We start from the raw sequence: 8,424 nt of genomic DNA on the forward strand, positions 1-8,424 counted from the left end.
TTTCTCCTACAATTTAAGAGATCTCAGGGACTAGTTATGTTATTACCTGTCAAAGCAGGTATCCTTGGTTTCTAGGTCTCTCTTGCTCTCCTGACAACAGTTTCAGTCTGTTGCTTCTGAAGTTGGAACCTAGAATAAATAATAGAGGCTCCTGAAATAGTTCCCCAAATCCCCAGACATGCATGCTTTCCCTAAGAAGGGTTTATACCCACATTCAGAGAGATAGAGAGGTACCCTCCTGCATTTTAATAACCCCTTTTAATACAATTTCTATAATGTTGGCATATCTCTTTCCTAGGACTGCCTTAATAAATAACCACTTAATTTGATAACTTTATTTATTTTTCAGGAGAATGTTTTTTTATTCAGACCCCCCCCCCACACACAAAACCACAGTTTTCCAATAACACACAGGTATGGGTAGGGAGAGGTGTCTGTCCATCCAGTCCCAGCCCCTAGCCCATGTGGTTTTGTCAGCAATAAGAGGTGTGGGGTAATGTCCCAAAATAAAAATGGTGTTATGTATGTGTATGGGAAGGAGAGGCGTGCCAAAGCAGTGGGGAATAGTGGGGGAAAGAGACAGAGGAGGTCAGTACTGGGAACGCTGCAAGTGGGAGGCCACTGCATAACATTCGGTGTTGATCATACCGCCGTGGACACACACTTTGCCCATCAGTGGTACTAGCATCTTGGCAGTCCTGCGGACAGTGATGTTGAAAGTGGGAGCTCTGAGGGTGCTCTTGGTACGAAGATCCACGGTAAATTCCCCTTCCTGCAACAGTGAGTCCCAGATGAAAGAATATTTTTGGTCCCCAACTGTCCGCCCATTCACGAAAAAAACCTTGACGGGTCTTTGCAAAGCAGGACACCAAACTCAGCTGGCATGTTTTTGACTAAGGTTTTATCGGGGACGGCGACCCAGATGGGGGGCGAGTCCTTTTAGGCCAGGACAGCCGCGTCCTGACACGTGACCTCTGCCAGGAGGTTGTGGATGTAGGTCCAGGCGCCTCCGGCTGGCGGGCGCGGGAAGGTGGAGAGCTCCAGCACGCGCTGTCATTGGGACCTTGGCTCTGCTGTGTCTGATGACTTTAAATAACAAATTTATTTTCTCAGTTCTGGAGTCTAGAAGTCCGATATCCTGGTGTCGGCAGTGCCATGCTCTCTAGGAATGCTGTAGGGAACAATCTTCTGCTTTTTCTATGTCTGGTGGCTCCCAGAAATCTTTGGCTTTCCTTTGCTTGTAGCTTCATCACTCCAGTCTTTGCCTCTGTATTTACATAGCCGTCTTTTCTGCAGGTCTCTGTGTGTTCCCTCCTCTTCTTACAGGATCACCAGTCATTGGATTTAGGGTGCACCCTAGTCCCGTATGATCTCATTTTACCTTAACTAATTGCATCTACAGAGGCCTTATTTCCAAATAAGATTACATTCTGAGGTCTGGGTAGATATGAATTTTTGAGTATACTGTTCAACTTAATGTACTATAAATAGTCATTTATTTTCTCAAAGCCAATTAGGAGTACAGACAGGCAGATTAAGGGGACTTCTGAGACTATACATGGAAAACAATGAGAAATGCTGGCTGACAATCTAACAATGAGGGAAAAGTCAAAAACTCTCAAACACACTTATATTTTGTGTACATTATATCAGAGCCCTCAAATGTATATACATAATTATTCTATCAAGAATGTGTTTATCTGGAGGCATTGTCCCATTACTAGTTCTTAGAGACCATTTTATAAATATTAACTTAATTCTTCATAATGAAACATTACTTTTTCTATAAAACAAAATATTCCTAAAAAATATTTGATTTTCTTATTATCTCATTTTCTCATCTAAAATGTCACCTCAAGGGGCGCCTGGGTGGCGCAGTCGGTTAAGCGTCCGACTTCAGCCAGGTCACGATCTCACGGTCCGTGAGTTCGAGCCCCGCGTCGGGCTCTGGGCTGATGGCTCGGAGCCTGGAGCCTGTTTCAGATTCTGTGTCTCCCTCTCTCTCTGCCCCTCCCCCGTTCATGCTCTGTCTCTCTCTGTCCCAAAAATAAATAAAAAGTGTTGAAAAAAAAAATAAAAATAAAATGTCACCTCAATAAGAAAAAAAAAAGATGATAGATGTATTACTTCCAACATAAACTAGAACACTTTCTCAATAATATCAAGTATTTGTGGAGCATATCCTAATTAATGAGAAGTTTCTATATCATAATAATTAAGAGTGCAAACTCTGATAACAAACTCTATGGATTTGAAGCAAGGCTCTACACTTTACTGTCTGTGCTTTTTTTTTTTTTTTTAGTTTCTTTCTCTGTAAAATGGACGATATAATGGTACATAGTTCATAAGGTTGCTTTAAGAATTAAAAGATTATATGAATGTATGTCAGTGCCTATATGTGTGTATAGACATATATATAGGTATATATGTAATATATATGAAGGTATATACATAATATGCATAATATATAATATATTACACAGCATAGACATTATTATATGCTTACCAAAGTTCTAGGTCTTTTATTGGATCATGTCATATTATATTCACAATCAACCTTTAAATTAAATATAATTTTTAGCATATCCATTCTACAAATTAGAGAAAATGGTATTATTTGCCAAAGAGGTCAGTGATTTGCTGAAGGTCACACAGTGGAGCAGTTAGGATACTAACATAGGTCTTCTAGTTCCAAATATCATACCATCAGTTATTATATAATATCTCCTCACCACTTTATAGGCAATTAATAAACACTAGTTGATTAAGTCTATGCTCTGATTTCTGTTGATTTGACTTGTTCATAAACCTCTCAAATTTATGTTTCTCTTTAGTGGCTGAAAGTCACTTTATTAGTTATCTATCACTCTATGACTAATTACCTCAAATTCTAGCGGCTTAAGGCAATAATAATTATTTATTGTCTCTCACCATTTTTGTGGGTCAGGAATTTGAACAGTCTCACCAGGCAGATTGTGATTCAGGCCTCTTACTAGACTGCAGTCACATGTTAACTGGGGTGGAAGTCATATGAAGCCTTGACTGGATCTGGAGGATCCATTTCCAAGGATCCAAATTGGTGCTGAGATCTCAGTCCCTCTTCACATGGGGCCCTCCGCTCCATAGGGCTCTCTACTTGAGGGTCCTTCTGACACAGAAGCTGGCTTTTTCTAGAGTAAATAAGAGATCAGTACAGAAGTTCCAATGACTTTTGTGGCCTTAACTTGGAAGTCACAAAACTTCTTCACTTCTGCTGTATTCTCCTGGTCTCAGAGATCAGTCCTGATTCACATACAGGAGATTATTCAAAGGTATGAAGTTTTTTATGGGCTATTTTGGAGGCTGGCTTGTGTGCACAGCATGTTTCTGTCTCTAGCCTCTCTGTTTTGGTATTTCTCTCCCTTCCAATGGAGAGATGCCTCTTCTGGATCCTGTAGTAACCTGCTCCCTGAACTCACTTCCCCGTAGGTTTACAAAAGTAGAAAGGTGACCTGCCCAAGGACAAGCATGTGTCACTTCCAGCAGTATTATCCCTGCATGGAAATATACAGATTCAAAAGATCATCTGTCTAAATCATCCAACGAGCACATAGGAAAACTGTCTATAAATTTCTCTTGCTTCTCCTGGTTCTTGCTCTTTTCATAGCCTGAGTGTTCAGTTCTTCCAGAATTTTCTGTGTTCTTAGGTATATCAGAGTTGTGTTTTCCTTCACCATCAGACAATCCTAATAGGTACATCTTCACACACACACACACACATGTCCAAGGATAAAATGCATGAGTGTGTTATATGGATTAAAAAAAAACCCAGAAAGCCCTTTTTCGTTGTGGTTGCTTAGTGTCTCAGGCAACTGAAACATTTTGCTCAGGGAGACATGTGATCCCTGAAAGGGAGTTTAAAACCTGCCCTAGAGACACCTTTTATCTCTTCTTTTGTGAGGGCCTGCCATCACAGGCTGGGTGCTAAAAGACTACATTCCTTACAAATCTTGGCTTATTACTAATAGGAGTTCTGTTCATAGAAGAATTGTTGATTTAGTTAGCATTTTAGATTCATGGTTTAGTCCTGTACATATAAAAGTCAAAATATGTCTCTTATATACTATTGATATAATAATAATATTGGTGAATTTATGACTCTTTCATATGCTGAAAGATTCCCACATACTAATATGTACAAGGTATTTCTTTTGTAAATTTTTTTTTTCTTTAATGTAAATCCATTTCAAATGATCTGGTCTTTTTCTTCTTGCTTTCATTATTATAAGCCATGAACACCAACTTCTAAAATATATTTTCTCAGCTGGAAGTATATATTATTAGTTAGTCTTCAAAACTAATAGAAATAGACATTGTGTTCCAATCACTTTACAACCTGAAAAACAAGCTTAGGGGAAGAAGGGATAGAATTATGTGTGGGAAGGTAAAAACAAGGATAATAGTTTCTGGCACACTGTTAAGTGTGTGTGGGTGGTCAAGACACCATCAGCTGAGAAGCAAATATCAGAGTATTTATGTAAGGTGCTTTCGAAACATTTTCCCTCCAAATTAACGTGTTGAGGTTTTGTTTTTTTTTCTTTTTTTTCCTGAAATGATTAATTGGTATCTACATCAGCTATTCCTTATAAATGAGTCACATGTAACATGATGAATCAGGTGCTAACATGGCAAAGGCTACTGGACCATATTTCATTTGAAGATGGGATTTCAGTATACTCTAAGTAGAAATAAAAAGATGCCCCCTGTCGTTCACTTGTGTTGAGTTTTGTCATAAACTAACAAACACACTGTTTGCCATAAACAGTGTGCCTGAAACACTCAGGCACACACAGGTATACATACGAACTTTCATAGGGAATATCAGCTTTCTTCTGTATCCAGCTAGGTGCTTGGATGTTTCACATGTGTAGTAACTGTGTTCTGACTGCTGATATCAGGGTTTGTGTATGTGCAGATTTGTATAAATACTTTTGGACATGAAAACATGTACATACTTGTTTTCATGTTTTATTATCTGTGTGGGCCTTGGATGTGTCTGTGTGTTTGTGTCTTATGTGTCCTGCTTGTTAACTTATTTCATTCCATGCTCCCTTGTTACTACTTCCTCATACCTGTAGTATTTTGCTTCTCTTCTTTCACCTCATCACCCCCATACAGAGTTCACATAACCCTTTGAATCACATAAGTCCTTTTTAGATTAAATGACCATTTGAGAATTCAGAATTCCTTTCTTTTCCTCCCATTTTCCTAAACTGTTTCTCTGTGTTTTACAGAAATCTCTTCACTATTGTGGGTTGACAATATCTAAGATACATTTTCCTTGTGTGGGAGAGGAGAAAGGCAAAGAAAAATAACTGATATTCCACGGAAGGGAAATATAAGTCAAAGAGATATATGGAAGTCATCTTTTGGCATAGTGATTTTTTAAAAATTATATAGAAGCGGAGCACCTGGGTAATTCAGTTGGTTAAGCGTCTGACTTCAGCTCAGGTCATGATCTCACGGTTTGTGAGTTCGAGCCCTGCATCAGGTTCTGTGCTGACAGCTCAGAGCCTAGAGCCTGCTTCGGATTCTGTGTCTCCCTTTCTCTTTGCCCTTCCTCCACTCACACTCAGTCTCTGTCTCTGTCTCTCTTTCTAAAATAAGTAAATATTAAAAAATATAGAGAAGCAATATATTCATTTATTCACCTAGCATTTATTGATCTTCTTTTGAGTATAAGGTAGTGTTCCAGGCAATATGTAACAATGATAATGGTGTTGAGCTCTTCAAATTTTGCTAGAAGTTGTGCTAAAAGAAAAATATCCAAATAAGTGATTTATTTTTTAATAGGAAGATATCTCTCAAGAAATGGTTCTAATAGAAAGAGCACTGGACTTGGAGACTGAATATCTACACAGATACCCTGGCCCTCCAGCCCTCCATAATGTAGCCAGAATCTTTAGATTCAAATGCAAAAACGATGAAATTATGTCTCCTTGTCCTTTAAATGTTTTCTCATTGTCCTTAGGATAAAGACAGCAGTCTTTAACACAGCCTACAGATCCTGCATAGTCTGGCTCTCTTATTTCTCTAATTTCATCTTCTGTTACTGTTCCTCTTATGCTGTATCCTCTAGGCACTACAGCCATATTTCATTTACTAGACAATGCTTCATCTCTTAGAACTGTTGTCCATTGTATCTTTCTCTCTAAAGCACCTCTCCTTTACTTGCTTTTTAACTTCTACTCATCTCATTTAGAACAGATTAATTTCTGTGAGTTTCTTGAAATCCTGTTGCTTTCCTTTGGATCACTTATCTCCTTTTTTAATTGTATATTAATTTGTGTCATTAACATTGCACACTCCCACTCAACTATCTATGTTCCTGGCCATTGAATTCCCTATGCCTATCAGTTTCTGACACACAGTTTTTGAAATGATCGGAGGAACTTATTTAACTGATCTGAAACAAAGTTTCAGCAATTTTAGAATGGGTTTAATAATTTAGTAGGTTAACTGAGAGAATGAATGTGCATTGAAACTTTGAGAATGCTATAAAATATAAGGTAGAATAATACTTAGAGGATAAAACCAAGAGGAAGAGAAGAACTGGTTGGTGATATGGGTGGGGAGATTGAAAGAAATCAGGGTTTCTTGTAGAAAGGAAACAATAAGAGGAAACACTCTCTCCATATATATGCATATATGGAGATATATATCTGTATCTTAAGATGGTTTGAAAGGAAATTTTAAAATTAAAGTTTCTTCCTTCATCTGTCTTCACTTCTAGCTGTAATCTGCAGTTGTGAGTACTTTAAAGAATGTTTTCACTTCATGTGTGGTTATCACTGTTTCTCTAAATTATATGTATTTATTTCTGTTTCTTGATTTATCAACTTCAGTCAATATCTACTAAGTTTAGATTATCATGTTAACTTCCACCTTTCTTCTTTCTAGTACCAAATTATTATTTACAATATTTATAACTTCTCTAGTATTGTATCTATGACTTTAAGTAATATTCTTCAACAAATATTCCTTGAATCATGTAATTTAAAAGTACGCATTGACCTCATATTACATATGATAAAGTAGTATACTTATATTTTTCCTAATTCTCTGTACCTTTGTGTTTTCTTAATTCTGTCACATAGCATTGTTTGATTTGCCAAGTCATATTTTGTTTCAGTCTTTCAAGTTTCATGTTCTTGCCTGTGTTTTCACTATTGGTTGATTTTAAAAACTGAAACCAGGGGCACCTGGGTGGCTCAGTCAGTTAGGCATCTGACTTTGGCTCAGGTCATGATCTCATGGTTTGTGAGTTTGAGCCCTGTATCAGGCTCTGCGCTGACAGCTCAGAGCCTGGAGCCTGCTTTGAATTCTATGTCTTCGTCTCTCTCTGCTTCCTCCCGTCCCCTCATTCATGTTCTGTCTCTATCTCTCTCTCAAAAATAAATAAACATTACAAAAAAATTAAAAAATTGAAAATATATCAACCTCATAAAATATTAACATTATGTAAATGTGATTGATGTTATGCATAAATATTATTTAAATTATTTATTATAGTATTAAGCTTATAAATATTATTGCAATCCAAATATTGTCATGGGCCCATTGAAAAAGGGGATGTAATCCTACATAATTGAAACTGTGCCAAGCAAAAGACAAATTCCAAGGTCTTAGTGCTCAAAATCATATTATATTTTAGTGTGCTCAATATGTGATCTTTGGGTTTCTTACATAGCTTATGGTTCTCCAAAGAGTTTCTAATTCCATTTTTTTGTTCTTACTGGCAGCAAAATGCCCATAAGTTTAGTCATATTGGTAAAATATTCAAGATCTTAATTATACAGATTGTTGAGTGGGATCCATCTTGTCCTTAAGGAATTTTTTTTTCCAGAACATTCTGACTTCCTGTTTTTTGTTTGTTTGTTTGTTTGTTTTTGTTTTATTTGAGAGCAAGTGTGTGAGCAGGGAAGAGAGACAGAGAAACAGAGAGAGAATCTTAAGCAGGCTCCATACTCAGACTGGAGCCCAACAGAGGACCCTGACTGGCATCATGACCTGAACTGAAACCAAGAGTCAGACGCTCACAACCAATTGAGCCAGCCAGGTGCCCCTTCATTCATATTTTGTAACAGAGGATGATCTTTCATTCTGCAGATTATATTTTTCGTCAGCTCAGAAATGCGTATTTAAGGGGCACCTGGTGGCTCAGTCGGTTAAACGTCCGACTTCGGCTCAGGTCATGATCTCGCGGTTTGTGGGTTCGAGCCGCTTGGGACTCTGTGCTGACAGCTCAGAGCCTGGAGCCTACTTTGGATTCTGTGTCTCCTTCTCTCTCTGCTCCTCCCCCACTTGTGCTCTGTCTCTCTCTATCAAAAATAAATAAATGTAAAAAAATTTTTTTAACTTATTTTTTCTTTTCCCGTTTATATT

General features: G+C 37.7%; 1 pseudogene; it reads right to left on the bottom strand.

The window, feature by feature from the left end:
- Nucleotides 1-589: 589 nt before the first annotated feature.
- On the bottom strand, nucleotides 590-6,131 carry LOC124521047 (profilin-1-like; annotated as a pseudogene).
- Between the last annotated feature and the right edge of the window lie 2,293 nt (nucleotides 6,132-8,424).

Source organism: Lynx rufus, unplaced genomic scaffold (genome assembly GCF_022079265.1).
Source record: "Lynx rufus isolate CCGP_SWC_20201006 ecotype Redwood Valley unplaced genomic scaffold, mLynRuf1.p SCAF_3, whole genome shotgun sequence".
NCBI classification, from domain to species: Eukaryota; Metazoa; Chordata; class Mammalia; order Carnivora; family Felidae; genus Lynx; species Lynx rufus.